The following is a 24,890-nucleotide window of genomic DNA, read 5'->3' as shown; positions in this document are numbered from 1 at the left end:
GAATGATGATTCCCAAGATGCTAGCTGGGCTTGAAAAAGGCATGCAAGATATTAGAGAAACACTGTCTGGAAACATAAAAGCACTTTCTGGAGAAATAAAAGATCCAAAATCTAACCAACCTGAAGTTAAAAAAGCTATTAATGAGGGGCAATAAAAAATGGAGGTTCTTACTGCTAGGATAACTGAGGCAGAAGAGAGAATTAGTGATATAAAAGACCAAATGTCAGAGAATAAAGAAATTGTGAAAGAGAGAGACAAACAACTACTGGACCATGAGGGGAGAATTCAAGATTCTCAAGATTATGGTATCATAAGTGATACCATAAGGAAAAACAATATTAGAATAATTGGGATTCCAGAAGAAGTAAGAGAGAGGGGGTAGAAGGTATACTGGAGCAAATTATTGTAGAGAATTTCCCTAATATGGCAAGGGAACGAACATCAAAATCCAGGAGGCACAGAGAACCCCCATTCAAAATCAATAAGAATAGGTCCACAGCCCATTATCTAATAGTAAAACTTACAAGTCTTAGCGACAAAGAGAAAATCCAGAAAGCATCTTAGGAAACAAAAAGTCTATAACATACAATGTTAAAAATATTAGATTGGCAGCAGACTTATCCACAGAGACCTGGCAGGCCAGAAAGAACTGGCATGATACATTCAGAGCACTAAATGAGAAAAATATGCAGCCAAGAATCCTATATCCATTTAGGCTATCACTGAAAATAGAAAGAGAGATAAAAATTTTCCAGGACAAACAAAAATGAAAAGAATTTGCAAACAACAAACCAGCTCTACAGGAATTATTGAAAGGGGTCCTCTAAGCAAAGAGCGAGCCTAAAAGTAGTAGACCAGAAAGGAACGGAGACAATATACAGTAACAGTTACCTTACAGGCAATACAATGGCACTAAATTCATATCTCACAATAGTTACCCTGAATGTAAATGGACTATATGCCCCAGTCAAAAGACACAGGTTATCAGAATGGATTAAAAAACAAAACAAAACCCATCAATATGCGGTCTACAAGAAAATCATTTTAGACCCAAAGACACCTCCAGATTTAAAGTGAGGGGGCAGAAAACAATTTACCATGCTAATGGATATCAAAAGAAAGCTGGGGTGGCAATCCTTATACGAGATCACTTAGATTTAAGCCAAAGACTATAATAAGAGATCAGGAAGGACACTATATAATACTCAAAGGGTCTGTCCAACAAGAAGATCTAAAATTTTAAATATCTTTGTAACTAACATGGGAACAGCCAACTATATAAACCAATTAATAATAAAATCAAAGAAACACATCGACAATAATACAATAACAGTAGGGGAATTTAACACCCCCTCACTTAAGTGGGCAGATCATCCAAGCAAAAGATCAACAAGGAAATAAAGGCCTTAAATGACACAACAGACCAGGTGGACATCACAGATATATTCAGAACACTCCATCCCAGTGCAACAGAATACATATTCTTCTCTAGTGCACATGGAACATTCTCCAGAATAGATCACATCCTGGGTCAAAACTCAGGTCTCAACAGGTACCATAAGATAGGGATCATTCCCTGCATATTGTCAGACCACAATGCTATGAAGCCAGAACTGAATCACAAGAGGAAAGTTGGAAAGAACCTGAATACATGAAGGCTAAAGAGCATCCTGCTAAAGAATGAGTGGATCAACTAGGAAATTAAAGAAGAATTGAAAAAATTCATGGAAACAAATGATAGTGAAAACACGACTGTTCAGATCTGTGGGACACAGCCAAGGCAGTCCTGAGAGGGAAATATATACCAATGGAAGCCTTTATTAAGAAACAAAAAAGGTCTCAAATACACAACCTAACCCTACACATAAAAAAAGACCTGGAGAAAGAACAGCAAAGAAAGCCTAAACCCATCAGAAGAGAAATCATAAAGATCAGAGTAGAAATCAATGAAATAGAAACCAAAAGAATAGAAGAACAGATCAACAAAACTAGAAGCTGGTTCTTTGAAAGAATTAATAAGATTGATAAACCCCTGGCCAGACTTATCAAAAGGGAAAGAGAAAGGACCCAAATTAATAAAATCATGAATGGAAGAGGAGAGATCACAACCAACACCAAAGAAATACAAACAATTATAAGATCATACTATCAGCAACTATACACCAGCAAATTTGACAATCTGGAAGATATGGATGCATTCCTAGAGACATATAAATTACCAAAACTGAACCAAGAAGAAAAAAAAAAACCTGAACAGACCCATAACCAGGACGGAGATTGAAGCAGTCATCAAAAATCACCCCAAAAACAAGAGCCCAGGGCTAGACGGCTACCCAGGGAAATTATACCAAGCATTTAAAGAAGAATTAATTCCTATTCTCCTGAAACTATTTCAAAAAATATAAATGGAAGGAAAACTTCCAAACTCATTTTATGAGGCCAGCATTACCTCAATCCCAAAACCAGACAAGGATCCCATCAAAAAAGAGAATTACAGACCAATATCCTTGATGAACACAGATGAGAAAACTCGCACCAAAATACTAGCCAATAGGATCCAACAGTATATTAAAAGGATTATTCACCACAACCAAGCGGGATTTATTCCAGGGCTGCAGGGTTGGTTCAACAATTGCAAATCAACCAATATGATACAATACATTAATCAAAAAAGGAATAAGAACCATGTGATACTCTCAATAGATGCTGGAAAAGCATTTGATGAAGTACAGCATCCTTTCTTGATCAAAACTTTTCACAGTGTAGACATAGAGGGTACATACCTCAATATTATCAAAGCCATCCAAAAAAAAAACCCACAGTGAGTATCATTTTCAATGGGGAAAACTGAGAACTTTCCCCTAAGGTCTGGAACATGGCAGGGCTGTCCACTATCACAACTGCTATTCAACATAGTACTAGAAGTCCTAGCCTCAGCAATTAGACAACAAAAGAAATAAAAGGCACCAGAATTGGCAAATAAGTCAAACTCTCACTCTTTGCTGATGATATGATACTTTATGTGGAAAACCCAAAATACTTCACTCCAAGATTGCTAGAAGTCATACAGGAATTCAGTAACATGTCAGGATATAAAATCAATCACAGAAATCAGTTGCATTTATATACACCAACAGCAAGACAGAAGAAAGAGAAATTAAGGAGTCAATCCCATTTACAATTGCACCCCAAATCATAAGATATCTAGGAATAAACCCCACCAGAGAGGCAAAGAATCTGTATTCAGAAAACTATAAATACTCATGAAAGAAATTGAGGGAGACACAAAGAAGTGGAAAAATGTCCATGCTCATAGATTGGAAGAAGAAATATTGTGAAAATGTCTACCCTATCTAAAGAAATCTCCATGTTTAATACAATCCCTATCAAAATACCATCAATTTTTTTTCAATGAAATGGAACAAATAATCCTAAAATTTATATGGAACCAGAAAATACCCTGAATAGACAGAAAAATGTTGAAAAAGAAAGCCAACGTTGGTGGCATCATAATTCCAGACTTCAAGCTCTATTACAAAGCTGTCATCATCAAGACAGCATGGTACTGTCACAAAACACACATGGAACAGTGTCAGGCATGGAACAGAATAGAGAGCCCAGAAATAGACCCTCAACTCTATGGCCAACTAATCGTTGCAAAGCAAGAAAGAATGTCCAATGGATAAAGGACAGTCTCTTCAACAAATGGTATTGGGAAAATTGGCCAGCCACATGCAGGAAAATGGAACTGGACCATTTCTTTACACCACACAGAAAAATAGACTCTAAATGGGTGAAAGACCTCAATGTGAGAAAGAAATCCATCAAAATTCTCGAGGAGAACACAAGCAGCAACCTCTTTGACCTCAGCCACAGCAACTTCTTCCTAGAAACATCACCAAAGGCAAGGGAAGCAAGGGCAAAAATGAACTATTGGGTCTTCATCAAGATCAAAAGCTTTACACAGCAAAATAAACAGTCAACAAAACGAAAAGACAACTGACAGAATGGGAGAAGATATTTGCAAAAGACATATCCAATAAAGGGCTAGTATCCAAAATCTAAAAAGAACTTATCAAACTCAACACCCAAAGAACAAACAATCCAATCAAGAAATGGGCAGAGGACATGAACAGACGTTTCTGCAAAGAAGACATCCAGATGGCTAAGAGACACATGAAAAAGTGCTCCACATCAGGGAAATACAAATTAAAACCACAATGAGATACCACCTCACATCAGTCAGAATAGCTAAAATTAACATGTTAGGAAACAACAGATGCTGGTGAGAATATAGAGAAAGGGGAACCCTCCTACGCCGCTGCTAGGAATGCAAGCTGGTGCAACCATTCTGCAAAACAGCATGGAGGTTCCTCAAAAAGTTGAAAATACACCTACCCTACAACCTAGTAATCGCACTGCTGGGTATTTACCCTAAAGATACAAATGTAGTAATCCAAAGGGTACGTACACCCAAATGTTTATAGGAGCAATGTCCATAATAGCCAAACTATGAAAAGAACCTGACATCTATCAACAGATGAATGGATAAAGAAGATGTGATATATATCACATCTTGTATATGTGTGTGTATATATATATTTATGTATGTATGTATGTATGTATATATATATAATGGAATACTATGCAGCCATCAAAAGAAATGAAATCTTGCCTTTGCCACAACATGGTGGAACTAGAGGGTATTATGCTGAGCGAAATAAGTCAATTAGAAAAAGACAATTATCATATGATCTCCCTGATATGAAGAATTTGGGAGGCAACATGGGGGGTATGGGGGGTAGAGAAGGAAAAAATGAAACAAGATGGATCGGGAGGGATACAAACCATAAGAGACTCTTAATCTCACAAAACAACCTGAGGGTTGCTGGGGGGAGGGGGGAGGGAGAGGGTGGTTGGGTTATGGACATTGGGGAGGGTATATGCTATGGTAAATGCTGTGAAGTGTGTAAACCTAGCGATTCACATACCTGTACCCCTGTGGCTAATAATGCATTAAATGTTAATAAAAAACAAAAAAATTTTTAAAAAGTAACTGCATAATATTATGTATAATAATTATATATAATTATATATATATAATATATAATTATATATAATATATAACACATAATTGTTATACATATATAATACAATTATATATAATATAACATATAACAGAAATGTTATATGTTTGATAATAATATCACAAAGGATATGGGTAGGGCAAAGTCATCTTGGAATTAGAAAATATCAAAAGATGAGTTAAGATGGCGGAGAAGTAGCAGCCTGAGACTACATCAGGTAACAGGAGATCAGCTCGATAGCTTATCTAAACATTGCAAACACCTACAAATCCAATGGAAGAGCGAAGAGAAGAAGAACAGCAACTCTAGAAACAGAAAATCAACCACTTTCTGAAAGGTAGGACTGGCGGAGAAGTGAATCTAAAATGACGGGAAGATAGACCGCGGGGGGAGGGGCCGGCTCCTGGCAAGCGGCGGAGGAACGGAGCACAAAATCAGGACTTTTAAAAGTCTGTTCCACTGACGGACATTGCTCCAGAGGCTAAACCAGGGTGAAGCCCACGCGGGGCCAGCGTGGCCCCAGGCCTTGCAGGGTCACAGAAGGATCGGGGGTGTCGGAGTGTCGGAGAGCTCGCAGGTATTAGAACGGAGAAGCCGGCTGCAGAGACAGAGCCGAGGACTGAACTCTCAGCTCGGGGTTACCTTGAACTGGTCGCGGGCTGGGTGAGCTCGGAGCGCGGCTAGAGGCTGGGGATACGGGAGTGATTGGGTGCTGCCCTCTGGGGGCGCACTGAGGAGTGGGGCCCCAGGCTCTCGGCTCCTCTGGGCTGGAGACTAGGAGGCCACCATTTTCATTGCCATCCTCCGGAACTCTACGGAAAGCGTTCAGGGAACAGAAGCTCCCAAAAGCGAACCCGAGCCGATTACTTAGTCCGGCCGCCGGTAAGGGCGGTGCAATCCCGCCTCGGGCAAAGACACTTGAGAGTCACTACAACAGGCCCCTCCCCCAGAAGATCAACAAAATATCCAGCCAGGACGAAGTTCATCTATCAAGGAGAAAGCAGATTCAATTCCTAAGACAGCAGAGCAATTCCAGAGGAGGAGAAAGCAAAGCACGGAACTCATGGCTTTCTCCCCATGATTCTTTAGTCTTGCGGCTACTTCAATTTTTTTTCTTTTTTCAATTTTTTTTTCTTTTTTCAATTTTTTTTTCTTTTTTCTTTTTTCTTCTTCTGCTAAATTTTTTAAAACTTTTACCCTTTTCTTTTTTAACGTTTTTTGAGTAGTTCATCTAAATATATATATTTTTTCTTTCTTTTTTATATTTTTTTATTTGTTTTATTTTTTAAATTTTCTTTTTTTTTTTTTCAGAACCTGTTTTTATCCCCTTTCTCCCCCCCACAATTTGGGGTCTCTTCTGATTTGGTTACAGCGCATTTTTCCGGGGTCTTTGCCACCCTTTTAGTAGTTTATTTGCTCCTTCATAGCCTCTTATCTGGACAAAATGACAAGGTGGAAAAAATCACCACAAACAAAAGAACAAGACACAGTACCGAAGGCTAGGGACCTAATCAACACAGACATTGGTAATATGTCAGATCAAGAGTTCAGAATGACGATTCTGAAAATTCTAGCCGGGCTCGAAAAAGGCATGGAAGATATTAGAGAACCCCTCTCTGGAGATATTAAAGCCCTTTCTGGAGAAATTAAAGAACTAAAATCTAACCAAGTTGAAATAAAAAAAAAGCTATTAATGAGGTGCAATCAAAAATGGAGGCTCTCACTGCTAGGATAAATGAGGCAGAAGAAAGAATTAGTGATATCGAAGACCAAATGACAGAGAATAAAGAAGTCGAGCAAAAGAGGGACAAACAGCTACTGGACCATGAGGGGAGAATTCGAGAGATAAGTGACACCATAAGACGAAACATTAGAATAATTGGGATTCCAGAAGAAGAAGAAACAGAGAGGGGAGCAGAAGGTCTATTGGAGAGAATCATTGGAGAGAATTTCCCTAATATGGCAAAGGGAACAATCATTAAAATCCAGGAGATGCAGAGAACCCCCCTCAAAGTCAACAAGAATAGGTCCACACCCCGTCACCTAATAGTAAAATTTACAAGTCTTAGTGACAAAGAGAAAATCCTGAAAGCAGCCCGAGAAAAGAAGTCTGTAACATACAATGGTAAAAATATTAGATTGGCGGCAGACTTATCCACAGAGACCTGGCAGGCCAGAAAGAGCTGGCATGATATATTCAGAGCACTAAACGAGAAAAACATGCAGCCAAGAATACTCTATCCAGCTAGGCTATCTTTGAAAATAGAAGGAGAGATCAAAAGCTTTGAGGACAAACAAAAACTGAAAGAATTTGCAAACACCAAACCAGCTCTACAGGAAATATTGAAAGGGGTCCTCTAAGCAAAGAGAGAGCCTAAAAGTAGTAGATCAGAAAGGTACAGAGACAATATACAGTAACAGTCACCTTACAGGCTAATAATGGCACTAAATTCATATCTCTCCATAGTTACCCTGAATGTTAATGGGCTAAATGCCCCAATCAAAAGACACAGGGTATCAGAATGGATAAAAAAACAAAACCCATCAGTATGTTGCCTACAAGAAACTCATTTTAGACGCGAAGACACCTCCAGATTTAAAGTGAGGGGGTGGAAAACAATTTACCATGCTAATGGGCATCAGAAGAAAGCTGGGGTGGCAATCCTTATATCAGATCAATTAGATTTTAAGCCAAAGACTATAATAAAAGATGAGGAAGGACACTATATCCTACTCAAAGGGTCTGTCCAACAAGAAGATCTAACAATTTTAAATATCTATGCCCCTAACGTGGGAGCAGCCAACTATATCAACCAATTAATAACAAAATCAAAGAAACACATCAATAATAATACAATAATAGTAGGGGACTTTAACACTCCCCTCACTGAAATGCACAGATCATCCAAGCAAAAGATCAACAAGGAAATAAAGGCCTTAAATGACACACTGGTCCAGATGGACATCACAGATATATTCAGAACATTTCATCCCAAAGCAACAGAATACACATTCTTCTCTAGTGCACATGGAACCTTCTCCAGAATAGATCACATCCTGGGTCACAAATCAGGTCTCAACCGGTATCAAAAGATTAGGATTATTCCCTGCATATTTTCAGACCACAATGCTCTGAAGCTAGAACTCAATCACAAGAGGAAAGCTGGAAAGAACCCAAATACATGGAGACTAAACAGCATCCTTCTAAAGAATGAATGGGTCAACCAGGAAACTAAAGAAGAATTGAAAAAATTCATGGAAACAAATGATAATGAAAACACAACAGTTCAAAATCTGTGGGACACAGCAAAGGCAGTCCTGAGAGGAAAATATATAGCGGTACAAGCCTTTCTCAAGAAACAAGAAAGGTCCCAAGTACACAACCTAACCCTATGCGTAAAGGAGCTGGAGAAAGAACAAGAAAGAAACCCTAAACCCAGCAGGAGAAGAGAAATCATAAAGATCAGAGCAGAAATCAATGAAATAGAAACCAAAAAAACAATAGAAAAAAATCAATGAAACTAGGAGCTGGTTCTTTGAAAGAATCAATAAGATTGATAAACCCCTGGCCAGACTCATCAAAAAGAAAAGAGAAAGGACCCAAATAAATAAAATCATGAATGAAAGAGGAGAGATCACAACTAACACCAAAGAAATACAGACAATTATAAGAACATACTATGAGCAACTCTACACCAACAAATTGGACAATCTGGAAGAAATGGATGCATTCCTAGAGACATATAAACTACCACAACTGAACCAGGAAGAAATAGAAAACCTGAACAGGCCCATAACCAGTAAGGAGATTGAAACAGTCATCAAAAATCTCCAACAAACAAAAGCCCAGGACCAGACGGCTTCCCAGGGGAATTCTACCAAACATTTAAAGAAGAACTCATTCCTATTCTCCTGAAACTGTTCCAAAAAATAGAAATGGAAGGAAAACTTCCAAATTCATTTTATGAGGCCAGCATCACCTTGATCCCAAAACCAGACAAGGATCCCACCAAAAAAAAGAGAACTACAGACCAATATCCTTGATGAACACAGACGCAAAAATTCTCGCCAAAATACTAGCCAATAGGATTCAACAGTACATTAAAAGGATTATTCACCACGATCAAGTGGGATTTATTCCAGGGCTGCAGGGTTGGTTCAACATCCGCAAATCAATCAACGTGATAGAACACATTAATAAAAGAAAGAACAAGAACCATATGATACTCTCAATAGATGCTGAAAAAGCATTTGACAAAGTACAGCATCCCTTCCTGATCAAAACTCTTCAAAGTGTAGGAATAGAGGGCACATACCTCAATATTATCAAAGCCATCTATGAAAAACCCACCGCAAATATCATTCTCAATGGAGAAAAACTGAAAGCTTTTCCGTTAAGGTCAGGAACACGGCAGGGATGTCCATTATCACCACTGCTATTCAACATAGTATTAGAAGTCCTAGCCTCAGCAATCAGACAACAAAAAGAAATTAAAGGCATCCAAATTGGTAAAGAAGAAGTCAAACTATCACTCTTCGCAGATGATATGATAATATATGTGGAAAACCCAAAAGACTCCACTCCAAAACTGCTAGAACTTGTACAGGAATTCAGTAAAGTGTCAGGATATAAAATCAATGCACAGAAATAAGTTGCATTTCTGTACACCAACAACAAGACAGAAGAAAGAGAAATTAAGGAGTCAATCCCATTTACAATTGCACCCAAAACTATAAGATACCTAGGAATAAACCTAACCAAAGAGACTAAGAATCTATACACAGAAAATTATAAAGTACTCATAAAAGAAATTGAGGAAGACACAAAAAAATGGAAAAATGTTCCATGCTCCTGGATTGGAAGAATAAATATTGTGAAAATGTCTATGCTACCTAAAGCAATCTACACATTTAATGCAATCCCTATCAAAATACCATCCATTTTTTTCAAAGAAATGGAACAAATAATCCTCAAATTTATATGGAACCAGAAAAGACCTCGAATAGCCATAGGAATATTGAAAAAGAAAGCCAAAGTTGGTGGCATCACAATTCCCGACTTGAAGCTCTATTACAAAGCTGTCATCATCAAGACAGCATGGTACTGGCACAAAAACAGACACATAGATCAGTGGAACAGAATAGAGAGCCCAGAAATCGACCCTCAACTCTATGGTCAACTAATCTTCGACAAAGCAGGAAAGAATGTCCAATGGAAAAAAGACAGCCTCTTCAATAAATGGTGCTGGGAAAATTGGACAGCCACATGCAGAAAAATGAAATTGGACCACTTCCTTACACCACACACGAAAATAGATTCCAAATGGATGAAGGACCTCAATGTGAGAAAGGAATCCATCCAAATCCTTGAGGAGAATGCAGGCAGCAACCTCTTCGACCTCAGCCGTAGTAACATCTTCCTAGGAAGAACGGCAAAGGCAAGGGAAGCAAGGGCAAAAATGAACTATTGGGATTTCATCAAGATCAAAAGCTTTTGCACAGCAAAGGAAACAGTTCACAAAACCAAAAGACAACTGACAGAATGGGAGAAGATATTTGCAAACGACATATCAGATAAAGGGCTAGTATCCAAAATCTATAAGGAACATAGCAAACTCAACACCCAAAGAACAAACAATCCAATCAAGAAATGGGCAGAGGACATGAACAGACATTTCTGCAAAGAAGACATCCAGATGGCCAACAGACACATGAAAAAGTGCTCCACGTCACTTGGCATCAGGGAAATACAAATCAAAACCACAATGAGATATCACCTCACACCAGTCAGAATGGCTAAAATTAACATGTCAGGAAATGACAGATGCTGGAGAGGATGTGGAGAAAGGGGAACCCTCCTCCACTCTTGGTGGGAATGCAAGCTGGTGCAACCACTCTGGAAAACAACATGGAGGTTCCTCAAAATGTTGAAAATAGAACTACCCTATGACCCAGCAATTGCACTACTGGGTATTTACCCTAAAGATACAAACATAGTGATCCGAAGGGGCACGTGTACCCGAATGTTTATAGCAGCAATGTCTACAATAGCCAGACTATGGAAAGAACCTAGATGTCCATCAACAGATGAATGGATAAAGAAGAGGTGGTATATATACACAATGGAATACTATGCAGCCATCAAAAGAAATGAAATCTTGCCATTTGCGACGACGTGGATGGAACTAGAGCGTATCATGCTTAGTGAAATAAGTCAATCAGAGAAAGACAACTATCATATGATCTCCCTGATATGAGGACATGGAGAAGCAACATGGGGGGGTAGGGGGATAGGAGAAGAATAAATGAAACAAGATGGGATTGGGAGGGAGACAAACCATAAATGACTCTTAATCTCACAAAACAAACTGGGGGTTCCTGGGGGGAGGTGGGATTGGGAGAGTGGGAACGGGCTATGGACATTGGGGAGGGGAGGCGAACCATAAGAGACTATGGACTCTGAAAAACAACCTGAGGGTTTTGAAGGGTCAGGGGTGGGAGGTTGGGGCAACCTGAGGGTTTTGAAGGGTCAAGGGTGGGAGGTTGGGGGAACAGGTGGTGGGTAATGGGGAGGGCACGTTTTGCATGGAGCACTGGGTGTTGTGCAAAAAGAATGAATACTGTTACGCTGAAAAAATAAATAAAATGGGAAAAAAAAAGAAAATATCAAAAGATAATAACTTAATAGGAACATATTAAAAACCTAGTAAATAAAATTATGTACTTGCTTTCCTCTGTTCTCTCAGCTTTTTAAAAAAGACATGTTATATAAACTAATAAAAAAAGTATGCTTGTATTTTTAGCATATAGGTGTATAATGTGTATTACATTAGTCACATAAAAACAGGGAAGAGGCAAAATAACAGGTAGAGGGTAATAGGGAGGGCACGTATTGCATGGAGCACTGGGTGTGGTGCAAAAACAATGAGTACTGTTATGCTGAAAATAAATAAATAAATTTAAAAAAATAACTGTAAGAATAATACTTTTCTATCTAGATGGAATTAAGTTAGTATAAATCTGAATGAAGTAGATTATAAAGTAAGATGTATATGGTAAGCCATTGAACAATCACAGAGAAAACAGCTTAAAAAACAGACTGAGCGGTGCTTGGGTGGCTCAGTCGGTTGAGCTCTGATGCTAGGTCTTGGCTCAGGTCATGGTTATGAGATCAAGTCCCATGTGGGGTTCCAGGCTCAGCGGGGATCCTGCATGAGATTCTCTCCCTCTGCTTCTGCTGCTTCCATCTCTAAAAATAAATAAATCTTTAAAACAAATAGACTGAACAAAATCCTTCACAAAGTCAAATGTTACACTAGAAAATATTTAGTTAATGGAAAACAAAGGAGTAAAGGAAGAACAGAGAGACATATGGAAAACAAAATTAAAATGGCAGACATCAATCCAATATCAGTAGGATTATTAAATGTGGATGGTTTAAACAATACAATCAAAATGCAGAGTTTGTCAGAGAGGTTTAAAAACAAGACCCAACTCTATTTAGTCTGCAGGAGACACAATTTATTCAGAACATTATAAACTATAAAGAATGGGAAAAAATATAACATGCAAACAGTAAACATAAGATCGCATGGTTCTACTACTAGACAAAACAGACTTTAAGACCAAAAATGCTAGTAGTAATTGCAATACCCTTCAAATAATGGATAGAGCAACCAGTCAGAAGATCAAAATGGAAACAGAGGACTAAAAACATATCACAAGACAAGTAGACCTAACAAAAATCCACAAAGCACAAAGCTGACACAGCAGAGTACACATTCTTCTCCTGTACATAAAGGAACATTCTATAGTATACACCATAAGCTAGGCTAGGCCATTAAATAATAATTAATTTATGAGTATTAAAATAATGAAATTATTTTCTGTGAACAATAAGTGAATTTAGAAATCAATAAAGAAACTTTGGAATTTACAAATATGTAGAAATTAAACTACATTCTTTATATAATCATAAAGTAAATTAAAATATGTTAAGATGAATAAAAATAAAGACATAGGATGCAACTAAGGATGAATGCAGTGTTTTATAGCTATAAATGTTTAAGAATGAAGAAATAGCTCATCAATGACTTAAAAAATTGGAAAAAGAAAAGCAAACTCTACCTAAAGCAAGCAGAAGGAACTTAATCATAAATAGTCAAACAGAAATTAAGGAAATTGAGAATATTAAAACAATAGAGAGAATCAAGAAAACTAAAAGTTATTTGTAATATTAACAAAATTGACAGAACTTTTAGATTAATCAAGGAAAAAGAATATTCAAATTACTATAATCAGGAGTAAAACAGCAAGATGTTGTTGATCTTACAGATATAAAAATGACTATATAAGACTACTTTGAAAAACTGTAAGTTAATAGATAATTTGGATGAAATAGATAAGTTCCTAGAAAACAAAGACTGCCAAAATCAATTAAAGAAGAAATAAGAAATATGAATAGACCTATACCAGGTACACATACAGGATTAGTAGTGAAGCTATTATTCACACACACACAGGCACACACACACACATACACATACACACACACACACACAGCCCAGCTCCAGAGAGCTCAATGGCAAACTTTATCAAATATTTGAAGAATAATCAATAGTTCTCCATACACTGTTCCATAAAAGTTAGAAGAGGGGGAAAGAAACAAACAAACCAGACACTTGCCAACTTATTCTGTGAGGACAGTGTTAGCCAGGTAATAAGCCAGAGAAATATATCTCAAAAAAAGAAAGCTTAAAAAAATAAAATTAAATTAAATTAAAAAAAAGAAAGCTTACAGGGGCGCCTGGGTGTCTCCGTGGGTTAAGCCTCTGCCTTCAGCTGGGTCATGGTCTCAGGGTCCTGGGTTGGAGCCCCGCATCAGGCTCTCTGCTCAGCAGGGAGTTTGCTTCCCCCTTCCCCCCACCTGCCTCTCTGCTTACTTGTGATCTCTGTCAGATAAATAAATAAAATCTTAAAAAAAAAAAGAAGAAAGCTACAAATCTCTCATATTAATACTTCACAAAAGTCCTCAGTAAGGGGGTACCTGGGTGGCTCAGTGGGTTAAGCCTCTGCCTTCGGCTCAGGTCATGGTCTCAGGGTCCTGAGATTGAGCCCCACAATGGGCTCTCTGCTCAGCAGGGAGCTTGCTTTCCCCCTCCCCTCTCTCTGCCTGCTGCTCTGCCTACTTGTGATCTTTCTCTGTCAAATTAGTAAATAAAATATCTTTTAAAAAAGTCCTCAGTAAGATTCTAGCAAACCAAATCCAGTGACATATAAAAAGCAATATATGCCACAATCAAGTGGCATTTATCAAGAATAAAAGGCTGACTTAACATCCAAGTATCAAAGTAATATATAATGTAATATACTATATGTAATATGCAATGTATAATACACTATACTACAATATAATATAATATATTACTAGATATACTATATGTATATCTATATGCTATATGACTAGAAAAATGAATAATGTAATATACTATATGACTAGAATAAAAGGTAAAAATCACATGATCATCTCAATATATTGTGGCTCAATAAATTGTTCTCATGCTTAAAGATAACTACTACAGCTTCATCATAATGTTTCAGAGAGCAGGAGGCAGAAATCAGCATATGGCCCTTCTTTTAAGATTGTTACGTGAAATAAACATATTATTATTCTGCCTATTTAACTGGCCTAATTGCACAACCTGAAATTATTGCAATACATTTGAAAAATTGGGTCTTTTATCTGGGGCAGCAAATATAGGAGGCAATTAACAGTCTAAGCCACAGATAATTAAGTTTCCTTCAGAAAAAAACATGATTATTCACAAAAAGTAAATAAACTGAAAAGAAAATGAGACTATAGGGAGAAAGAAAACTGATATTAAAGATAACAGCAGATATGCAAGAAAGAAAATCGCAGACAAAATCAAGAAGCTGCAGTCACACTAATCAGACTATTGAGGTTGAATTCTAATAATCAATCAAAGTTCTATTATCAGAATAAAATTAGGAATTAACTCAGAAATTTTCAAAGTAAGGCCAGATGAATTGCAATTACCTTACTCTGCATAATGGTTTCCTTGTCCCAGAAAATTGATATAAATATAAAGCAAATATGATAATACAGGCATTTACAGTCCTGATACATATATGTGTTTAGAATTAAAAGACAGGGGGAAAGAATGTGATCTATCTCTATATCTACCTCTCTTTCTCTTTATATTAGAAAAGAAAAACATTTATTTGGAAAGAGAAACATTTACTGTTTGGACCACAGTGAATTGGTATCAGATCATGGACTATTTGGAATATCAAAAAACAAAAAGAATCTAAAAGTTACTAATTCTGAGGTAATTTATCCTGTCTTCCTAGATTTAACATTCAGCAAGCTAAATACTATATACTCCAGACTGCACTCCCCAGGGACTCTAAAGACCATAGATATAGAGGAATAGAGGCTAAAAATTTATTTAAGTTCAAATGATCAAATAGCTTTGCATGCATGAACTAAATGAACCTTCTTCTATCAGGTTAGAACAAATATTATCTCCATATATTCCATGAGGCAACTGAAGAACAAAGAAACCAAGTAAATTCCCTAAAATCTTACAGCTCCTGCTTGGAAATGATGGAGTCAGGACCCAACTTTGAGTGGCTTTCAGAGTTTTCTCTCAAATATTTTGCTAATAGCCTACTCTGGTAATCTGAACATTTAGGGAAATTAGGCTATTTTTTGTTATGGAAGTCAAGGAGAGGAATCATTTGAAGAAAGGAATGATTAAGAGTTTAAAATATTGCATAAAGATACAAGAGTAAAATATTTCCATGTAAGTGGCAACAAGGCAGTATAATGAAGTTGGGTAATTTTATATCACATTTAGATAGCAACTAATTATGTGAAGGAAGACATTTTGATTTCAATCAATCCTCCTGAAAATGAGATGAGAGAAAGACTGATAGAAAAAGCTCCAGGGCATGAGTGAGGTACTGAGGTAGGATTGTGCAAAGTATTTTTTTTAACATGGCTGAAATGTCATCATTTTAAAATACTGATGGTATGAAGCTTTCAATGGATGGGAGAGGGTGAAATTATTGGTAAGAAACTTAGAGTGCACAACATACAGTCTTACATCCAGGTAATCATTGTTATGCTTATTTTGCCTAAATAGTTTACTGCCCAGTCAAGTGAGATATATACCCGTATATTTATTTAGTGAATAATATTGAATATATATGTGGAGTCAATATATATGCATATATAACAGAATATATATATACATATATAATCTCCCAATACACAAATATGTATGTTATATACCATTTTTACTTATTTTTTTAAAGATTTTTTATTCGTTTATGTGACAGAGATCACAAGTAGGCAGAGAAGCAGGCAGAGAGAGGGGAGAAAGCAGGCTCCCTGCTGAGCAGAGAGCCCCATGCAGGGCTGGATCCCAGAACCCTGGGACCATGACCTGAGTCAAAGGCAGAGGCTTTAACCCATTGAGCCACCCAGGTGCCCCTGTTATATACCATTTTTAATCTGGATATTTCTCTTAGAAACCTTTACAGTTTTATCTGGAGATTAGTAAATTTAGGACTACCATCACCTTTTTCCTGTGTTGGGTCTAGTTTGTCACGGACCTGATGACTGCATGCTTTCTTATTTTCCCCCTCACTTTGTAAATCGAATCTCATATTAGCTACTAAGAAATGATTGAATGGAAGGACATTTTTTAATTCATATGTTGGAAACTATCCAATTTTGCACTGAAATTGGATAAAGTTTGGGGCTTAAATAGGAATTCTAGAGTAGAAATAATTTTCCTTAGAACTTAAGTAGCATAATCAAATCATCAATTTTCAAGAATTGCTACTTAGAGAACTAACATGGCTGCAGTTCTGTCCCATTGTATGTGTTTATGTTTAATCCTCCAGGATATTTTAGACTCCTTTTCCTGTATTCCTAAAAGTCATAAAGAATCTCAACTTTTTTTAAGGAAGACAATAAACCCTTTTAAGAAATTCTTGCATCCTACAAACTTTTTCTCTCATATTATTCATTTGTTTCCTACTGTTTTTTTCTCTCCTTTTGAAATCATCATTAAAAAATGTTAGAATAATAAGTTTATTATCAACTTATTTGATTCCCTTTCACCTAATTGTTGGTCTTTTTGTTTTGTGTGTTTCTTTCAGGAAGAATTCTTTCATTTTATTCTGTACCATGCAATTATTGTTATATTTAATTTGGCTAATATACTTTCCAAAAGATAGATATTATCTCTTAGCAATTCTTTTTATTTTAATGGATGATATCCGATGTCTTTGAAGATATGGATTTCATTTGATTTGTTAAGTGTTTATAGAAGTTTTCATTTGCACATAATTTAATAAGAAAAAATAGTTCTGAATAATGATATACAACATCAACAATATCCAGACTAGAACATTCTACTGTCACTTTAACTAAACAAGAGCCACATTTCCCAGAACTCCCTGCCTTGTATTATTCCAAGTAAAATTTGGTCAAAATAACAGTTTGATATTTGGAAGACAGCCAAAAAGCAAGAGATGGTACTCCCTGAATGTTCACATTGTTGCATCTGTTAACAGTTGAAGAAATGCCAAACAGATTCACACTTGTTGTTGCTGATCACCACTATGTGTACAGATCTTCTTGCCAGTATATTAGCCTGTTCTCTTGCCAGTATATTAGTTTTCTCTTGCCAGTCACAAAACATTTAGTCGTAGATCCTCAGAGGAAAAAATTTCCTTGAGACTGTTCTTCCAATTCCCCCTTTCTGGCTCTCCTTTGTGATTAAAATTTTCTGGTCTTCTCACATTGATTGATTTCTGGTGTCTTTAATCTTCCAGTTCCACCTTTAAGACCTTCACATTTTATGTAGTTCTTCTCACAGATGTATAGGTCTAATGCCTATATTAAATAATTTATTTCATAACTCATAATAGAGTCTGTGATAAAATACCTACATACTGGGTATCCTTGTTTTGTACCAAACTTCACAAGGCAAGTAAATAATATTTCAACATGAGTGTTATATAGGTGTTTCATAAACACCATTTATCAGACTAACAGTGTTTCCTATTTCTAGTCGGCTAAGTGTCTTTTAATAAATTACAGTTTAATCAAATAAACTCCTTTTGAAATAATTAACATGTTTTCTATATCTTGTTTTTAATGAATAATCACATTGGTTTTTGAATAAACAAAACCTGCATTTTTGGAATAATTCTTATATTTTTTGTGACAATTCAGTTTGCTAGTATTTTGTTTATGAGTTTTTATATTCATGTTCATGAGGTAAATTTCCTTTAATTTTCATATATATATAATGTTCTTAGGCTAGTATCAGTTATACTGGTCTCAAAATTTAAGATAAGTATTTTTTTTAATTTTTTAATTTTTATAGAGAGGGAGAGAGAGACAGATGAGCCACATGCATGAGTGAAGGAAGGAACAGAGGGAGAGCAGGAAGAGCAGCAGACTCCCTGCTGAGTGCAAAGCCAGACATGGGGTTTTATCTCACAACCCTGAGATCGTGACCTAAGCTTAAATCAAGAGTTGGACTTAACTGACTGAGTCACGTAGGTGCCCCTTAAGATTAGTTTATCTTTTTCTTATGTTTTTCTAGTTCTTCTTCAGGGGGAATTTTTTTTAATTAAAAATTGAACAACTATGAGATTACTTATACTTTTTATTTCTTCTGTCAGCTTTGATAAATGTTTCTTCAAAAAAAGTACCTATATTTTCTGGATTTTTTTAATGTAGTGACATAGATTTATTTAATTCTCTTATCTTTTTTTCACTGTGAGAAGGTCTTAAAATAGTGCCTTATTCTTGGTTTTGGAAGTTATATTCTCATATTTTTAAATCAACCTGACTGAAGATTTATTGATTTATTATTCTTTTAAAAACAACTTTTGATTGTTGATTTTATTTATCTTAAGTGTGTTCCCTATTTTATTTTAACTTATGTTTTGTTTAATTTTCTTCTTCTTTCTTTGGTTTTAATAGCTATCGTTATTTTACCTTATTGATACAATAGCTTCAAAATGATATTTTTATATATTTTTTCTTTTCTAATATACACAATTAAAGCTATGAATTTCTCTCAAGACACTAATTTAGATGTATCATCCACTTTTTTTTAAAGGATACATTTTTAGAGCAGTTTTAGGTTCACAACAAAACTGAGGTGAAAATAAAGATACTTCTCATATATCCTTACCCCCATGTATGCATTTCTTCACACTTATCAACATACCCCACCACTGTAATACCTTTGTTATAATTGATGAATATTATAATCACTAAAGTCCACAGTTTACATTATGAATCAATCTTGATGCTGTACATTCTGTGGGTTTGCATAAACATACAATAACATGTATTTTCATTATGATACCATACAGACTAATCCTCATGGAATTTCATGGCTTGATAGTTCATTTTTGTGTGCTGACTAATTTCCATTTCCCAGATATACCACAGTTTATTTATCCATTCACTTACTAGTAGACATTGTGGTGGCTTCCACGTCTGGCAATAATGAATAAAGTTTCTATAAATATGTATGTACAAGTTTTTGTATGGGCATAAGTTTTCAACTCCATTAGGTAAACACCAAAAAGCATGACTGCTTCATTGTATGGTAATAGTATATAGTGCTGTAAGGAACTGCTGAACTGTCTTCCGAAGTGGCAACATCATTTTACATTTCTACCAGCAATGAATGAAAGTTATTATGGCTCCACATCCTCTCCAGCATTTGGTGCTATCAGTATGTCAGATTTCAGCCATTATAATGGGTATACAGTGGGATCTTGTTGCTTTAAACATTTTTTTCTATTGCATTAATACTCTCAAAATTTTTTCTATGAAAACTACTCCTTGAAACAAAATTCGTCATTGAAATATGGTTTTGGACACTGGATAAACATTGGAGAGGATCTGTACAAGAGTGTAGATATGAGAAAACTGCTGTATTCCTCTACCTATTCTTTTCCTTTATGGTGTCAAGTTTTGAAAAGATAAAGGGAGAATAAAAGAATGACTTACTAAAGGGTCTGTGACAATGCAATGAAACACCTACAAAACCTTGAAAAATAAGGATCATACAACTACTCCAGAGGGACTTGCAGCATGAGCTTAAATAGTCCCATTCTCAATTAATGCTTTGAGAGTCAGAAGGGAAAAATAAGCAAATAACTAAAAATGAATCACTAAAATTAAAGTAAAACATAAATAAAGCTTCCTCTTTACTTCATTTTACTGGATGTAGTGTACATAATACAGATAGTATTATCTCTGATTTCAGTGAAATTATAGACTCAATCATCAGGCAATTGTTAATTACAAACAGATTATAAAATACAGGAGGATGCAAAATGTAATCCTCCACATCTATTGTGATTTAAAAATAGGATACAGACATATAGAGGCACATGTTATAGTTACAAAGGGTTGTAAAGAGATTCAAAGGGATAAGCCTGATATTTTATTGATCTGATATGGGTGATACAATTTATAACCTATTTAAAGAAATCTTGGTCAGTTTTTATTCTGTTGAAACTGAATGCCATTAAGAAATAAAGTGTCCCAACATGATCCTTTTGAAAAATCAGAATTAGTAATATAAATGGATACTATTTATGAGTGCAAGAGGACACAGTGAGATATAAATAACAATTATGTTTCAGAATATATTATATTTTTCACAAACATAAAATAGTGATTAAACTAGAGTAAGCTTAGAATAAGCTTACACTAGAATAAGATTAGAAAGGAATGCATTATTTGTAACAGAAGACTAAATGTTATAATATTCAATATTAGCTGAAAGTATTATTAGCTATGGATTTAGCATACTTTTTGTGTTTTATTAAGGTTCACTACAAAAATGTTTTAAAAACCTTCAAAAGATATCTCTCTAGTAAGTATATTAATATTGAAGATGTATAGTTCCTTGCATATAACTTTTAAAATATTTTAACAGAGAAATAAAAAAGAGATGTTGATTTAAATTTACTTTGAATTTCCTATATTTTTCTTGGCATATTTTATCGATTGCAACTTAATGTTATAGGATGTCTATGTATGAGACATAAATTGCTTGCAAATAGTGAAACTGAGTCACTCACTCCTACATAATTTATTTGAATAAAGTAAAATATGCTTCTGTAGCCAACTAACTTGTATATACTTATACAAAGTAGGGAACTATATTTAATCACAATTGTAACAGGCTGATGTCAAATATTGCCGGTTTTAATTTTTTCTAATTATAGATTTCCCTAAAATTAAAAATGTATATGTAAAAAGTCTCTCCAAATATAACATAATACATGATACTGAAGCATGGTATATCAACTTTAAAAGACTGAAAAATGTTCTTTGTTATTCCTTCATATTGGAAATATTAAAACAATTGCCAAAATCATATGTTGCAAAGAGGAGGCATGGCACAAATGAAGAAAAACACATAGGAGAATAAACAAATGAGTTTACTCTCAGTCAAGTGCCAATTCCAGTTACTGACTGACTCTTCTCCATGGAGTGATTCATGGACCTGTGCCACTTTATGTGTAGGAACTAATCTCCATCTATATCTATATTGAGCCACCAGAAAGGAAAATGAGAAAATTGAGGAGTCCTATTTGTTTATTAAAAGTGCTATCCCTTGGTGGGGGGTGCACCTGGGTGGCTCAGTGGGTTAAGTCTTTCCCTTTGACTCAGGTCATGATCTCGTGGTTCTGGGATTGAGCCCCACATCAGGCTTCCTGCTCAGCGGGGAGCCTGCTTCCTCTCCTCTCTCTGCCCACCTCTCTGCTTACTTGTGATCTCTCTCTATCAAATAAATAAATAAAATCTTTAAAAAAAATTTTTAAAAGTACAATCCCAAATTGATAAGCCCTCCACACATCCATGCTGTCTTCAGTATATTCTTCAGTATATCCACAGAGAAGAGTCCAGAAAGACTTCAAACTATCTGCACAACCCTAGTTAAATAGGGACCTTAAAACTGCCTTAAATTAATCTTCCCAACCCACTCATAGATACATCAGAAAAGGCTGAAACACTAATTGACTCAAAAAGTTGGATCACAAACTCTAATCAGTTGTTAGTTGACAACTAAGCACTGCAAACTAAGACCACCAAAACAATCCTTGGCCACCTCTAAAACCCCAAAATTTAAAAATTAAAATAGGGTTAAAGGCAACAGCAACCACAAACTGATAAGAGACATCAGTGGCCATACACTACAGAGGAGAGAGACTGGGTAGATTTAGACAAGAAAAGTTACTAAAAGCACAAACAAATCAAGAAACATAAAAACAATGAAATAAACACAGAGAAAAGAACCCAGAATTAAATGTTTAGTTTTAAACAACTAAAAGGAATATGAAATATCCAGGGAAACAGAAAAGTGTGACCAGTACTCTGAAAATACAACAGTCAAAAACACTGCCACTGAGAATCCTAGATGTTGTATTCAGCAGATAAATACTTAGTAATAAGCACTAGGCATTAGGATTTTTCTCTATACATTCAAATGAATACAAATCTAAATTAAGGAGGGCACATTTTGCATGGAGCACTGGGTGTGGTGCATAAACAATGAATTTTGGAACGCTGAAAAAAATGAAATTAAATTTAAAAAACAAAACAAAACAAAACAAAAAAACCAAGTCTAAACATTATTTTTCATACCCTAAATATTACTTGTGATAGTAACTTGCCTATCCCTACATTTAAATAGGTAAAATTTTAACATGGAAATTCAGAATGTATACAATATATTCAAATACTTTCTAACTATTGGATATTTAGATTATTAAAGTTTTAAGAAAGCATTCTACAAACAAAATTCTTGTAATACATTTTTAAATATCTACTATTATTTTAGTCACAATACCAAGCACACAATAAAAATTAAACTCACAAACAGGAAACTGAGATGCATAATTAAGAAAAAATCAAGGGCGCCTGGGTGGCTCAGTGGGTTAAGCCACTGCCTTCAGCTCGGGTCATGATCTCGGGGTCCTGGGATCGAGTCCCACATCGGGCTCTCTGCTCAGCAGAGAACCTGCTTCCCTTCCTCTCTCTCTGCCTGCCTCTCTTGTGATTTCTCTCTGTCAAATAAATAAATCTTTAAAAAAAAAAAAGAAAAAATCAATATACATACTTACTGACAATTTGGATGCTAAACATTTGGGTTGTATTTTTCCTCCAATTTTTGAATATTATTAATAAAGCTACAGTGAACATTCTTACATTGGAATAATAGCATAAAAGGACCATTACAGAGTGGATGTTTGTGCCTCCACAAAATTCTTATATTGAAACCTAAACCCTGATTATGTTAGTATTTAGAGGTGGAGCCACTGAGAACTGGTTAGATTTAGAGGAGGTCATGGGAATGGAACCTGGATTATGGGATATTTGACCGTATAAGAAGTGCAAGGCACCAGAGCTCTCTTTCCTTATTATGTAAGGATACAGTAAGATGATAGGTGCCTGTAAACCAGGAAGAGATCCTCACCAGAACCCAAACATACTGCCACTTTGATGGGAATTCCCAGTTTCCAGAACTGTGAAAAATAAATGTCTATCTCCTGAACCACCCAGTCTATGGTATTTTTGTTATGGCACACCAAATTAATGAAAACAAATATACTTTGAGATGGTAAAATTACCTATACCTTGACACTAGATTTAGTGACCCAGATGCATACCTTTGTATTTATTTACTTATTTATCTATCTATTTTCTTATTTATGGTGGGTGAGAGGGAGAGAGAGAGAATCTTAACCTAGCTCAGCATGCAGCCCAACATAGGGCTTTGTCTTATGACCCTGAGATCATGACTTGAGCCAAAAATCAAGAGTCCAATACCTAACTGGCTGAGCCACCCAGGTGCCCCTAGGTAATCAACCCACATACTTTAAATATTTCATTTTATTTTATAGATTATATTACTTAAATGTTAATCTGAGAATTTTCAAAATTCAAGGATAAAATATTTATGACATTTTAAAAAGCTAATTTAAAAACTTTATTCAAAGCAGAAAAAGACCAGTAATTAAATGAAAATTGGACAAAGAATTGAAAAGAAAAATGTTTAAGCCTATACAAATATGTTTAACCTTTTTTTACTCACAAGGCTAGTAAAGAAGAAATCATCTGTAACAATCACTGAAGAGAGACTATGATGCCCACCCTTGCATTTGTAATACAAATAAAATTGCTTCAACCACTAAGTAGGGGAATTTGGCAATATTATTGAAATATAAAATGCATATGCTCTTTGTTTACCAGTAAAAGAACTGTTAAAATTCATGCCCTCAACCCTCTTACTTAAAAATGGAGGAGCAGCTAAGAGAGAAAAGTAAGTCATATATATATAATATTTTTATAAACACTTATACATATTTTTCATATAACTGTAACATATAGTTATAGAGGAATTGAGAACCTGGTAAGGATTATATTTTTTTAACTTTTTTTAAAGATTTTATTTATTTACTTGACAGAGAGAGAGAGATCACAGGTAGGCAGAGAGGCAGGCAGAGAGAGAGAGGGAAGCAGGCTCCCTGCCAAGCAAAGAGCCCAATGTGGGGCCAGATTGCAGGACCCTGAGACCACAACCCAAGCCAAAGGCAGAGGCCCAACCCACTGAGCCACCCAAAACATTATGGAGGACCAGTGAGAGAGTGATTTTAAGTGGATCTCTCCAGCTTGTGGAGAAAAGATTAAAGGAAGCCTAGACTGGAGGAAAGATGAT

Source organism: Meles meles, chromosome 11 (assembly GCF_922984935.1).
Source record: "Meles meles chromosome 11, mMelMel3.1 paternal haplotype, whole genome shotgun sequence".
In the NCBI taxonomy this organism is placed as follows: Eukaryota; Metazoa; Chordata; class Mammalia; order Carnivora; family Mustelidae; genus Meles; species Meles meles.
Note: the sequence above shows the minus strand (reverse complement) of the source record.